This window comes from Vulpes vulpes, chromosome 2 (assembly GCF_048418805.1).
Source record: "Vulpes vulpes isolate BD-2025 chromosome 2, VulVul3, whole genome shotgun sequence".
In the NCBI taxonomy this organism is placed as follows: domain Eukaryota; kingdom Metazoa; phylum Chordata; class Mammalia; order Carnivora; family Canidae; genus Vulpes; species Vulpes vulpes.
In genome coordinates, this window is record NC_132781.1 from 25,390,576 (window position 1) to 25,393,103 (window position 2,528).

The following is a 2,528-nucleotide window of genomic DNA, read 5'->3' on the forward strand; positions in this document are numbered from 1 at the left end:
TTGCCTTTGCAGACATCATCCCCTCCGCCAAGAATTTGCCCCTGAGTTTTGCTTGGTGAATTGGACTTCTTCTTGAAGACAAAGCTCAAGGCTGTGAAGCCTTTCCATGTATCCATCACACTTCTCTCCATCCCTACTATCTCCCCCGCTAGACTGTAAACCCCTATTTAGATCTTATTTCCATATCTGATCAATGATTGTTGGGTGGTAGGATCCAAAGCATGAGTGAATGAACAGCCTGGGAGACTGCACACTGAGTTGAAATCTTCTCTTTTTCTCTGCTGGAGTCCACTAAGCAAGGGAAAAGCAAGAGTGACAGGAGATGAGGTGGGGGAAGTTAGGAAGACGAGACCAGCCTGGGCTTTGCAGACCAAAATAAGGAGTTTGGATTTTTTTTCCTTCATTGGATCTCAGGGACACATATTTAATCAATGAGCTCATACTCTCAGACGGTGAGGTGGTATGGGTCAGGTATGAACACCTGACTATGTTCTTGGTCTGTCCCTCACACACAGTGAGAACCCCCAAACATTTATCTCATGCAGATCTTCCATTCTGCCTACTTGTACTTACAGGAGAATTTGAGTTTCATTCTCGAAGCAGTGAGAAGTCTTCAGAGGCTTTTAAGCAAAGGAGTGACATAATATGATTTTCATTTTTCAAAGATTGCTGTGTCTGCTCTGGAGAATGCATTGTAGGGGGCATAGTGCAGCTGGGAGACCAGGCAGAGGCTGTGGAAGAGGCACAAATGAGAGATGGAGTGAGCTGGAAGGGTAGTGGTGGAGACAGAGAAAGGAGACCTGTTGGCATAGGTTTGGAGGGAGAGCAGATCAGCTTGGCCAGAGTAGGAGATGTGAAGATCAGGAAAGAAAAAGATCTTAACAATGAAGATTCTAGAATTTCTATATAGAGAGGTTGGGGGGGGGGGGCAGTCATTTGGTTAGAGGGCGGGGGCAGCCCTGGTAGCTTAGTGGTTTAGCCCTGCCTTTAGCCCAGGGTGTGATCCTGGAGACCAGGGATCCAGTCCCACGTCGGGCTCCCTGCATGGAGCCTGCTTCTCCCTCTGCCTGTGTCTCTGCCTCTCTCTCTCTCTCTCTGTCCATGAATAAATAAATAAAATATTTTTTTAAAAAAAGGGCAGTGGGGAACTTATCTAGAACCTGTGTGCATGGCAAGCACACTGTTTTTTATTTAGACTGCATTTATATGGAGCAGGTGAAGAGGGATGCTCCTGGAGATGATGGAGGGGGAGGGTTTGTCCCTCCAAACTGCTCAAACATGACCACAGGCCACAAGGTCTTTGCACAGAAGGCCCTTGCCTTGCTGAGACCTTGCTGGGGCCTTGTTGGAGCCTTTCTAGGGCCTTGCTGGAGAGATGACTTCTGCCCTCCTCTCCAAGGATCACTTGCTTCCATAATCTTACTTAAAAAAAATTGTATTTATTTATTCATCAAAGACACAGACAGAGAGGCAGAGACATAGACAGAGGGAGAAGCAGGCTCCCTGCAGGGAGTCTGATGTCAGATTCGACCTCAGGATCCCGGGATTACAACCTGAGCCGAAGGCAGACGCTCAACCACTGAGCCACCCAGGTGCTCTCATACTCTTACTTTCTTTGCTGTACTTATCAAAGTATTGGCCTAGTTCTCTGGGGCAGTCCCCTTCTAGAGCTTTTGGTGCATTTTGGAGGCTCCTCTCATCTCTCCTGCTTTAGGGACCTTGGCAGGTTTTGATGGAGAGACATCTAAGAATGGAGCCTTTGTGAGGGGCTGGTGCAGGGGCTGCACCCCAGGAGGGGAGAAAAATGAAGGCTTTAGACTTTCAAGTTGGAAGAAGTCTCAGGCCCAGAAGGTGGTAGCTGTCCCCCTGCCCCCAGACTCACCCCCTCCCCCAGCTCAGCCAGCTGGAGAGGGAAGCTGGGGAGGAAGAAGGAAAGATGATTAAGAGCTCCGGTTGTCAGGGTTGGGGCCAGGGGGCACGCCCCCTGGGTGACATTTTCTCGCATTGTGTCCTCAGAACAAAAACGAGTCTTATTTGACGAGTTGGAGGGGGGCGGGGGCAGGGGGCCTAGGCTGCCGAGTGGAATCGTGGCTCCAGGGAACAGCGATTACTCATCAAAGGCCAGGGCAGCCCGCGTCTTTGTGTGCCCTCCGCAGCCGCCCGCCCGTGCCTGGCCACAGGCCCCTAGCCCTAGACTACCCCCCCCCCACCCCAGGAGCCGGGCTGGAGTGGGGGAGGGGCTGAGGATCGTGTGTGGGCAAAGAAGTGCCACAGGCCTAGCGGGAGGAAAGGGCTGACCAGGGTGGGCTTCCTGGAGGAGGAGAATGGCTGTGAGCTACGGGGGTCAAACAGAGTGGTTCCAGAGACCAGGGGGTGAGGGCAGGAGAGGAGGAGGGGGACAGAACCTCTAAGGTGTCAATTCAGCCCCCGGATGCAGAGTCCTGGAGGGGTGGTGGAAGGGGGGGCTGCTTCCTGCTAGGATGGCTATTTTGGGGCCTGAATCAAATCAAATCCGCCGCAGCCCCCAG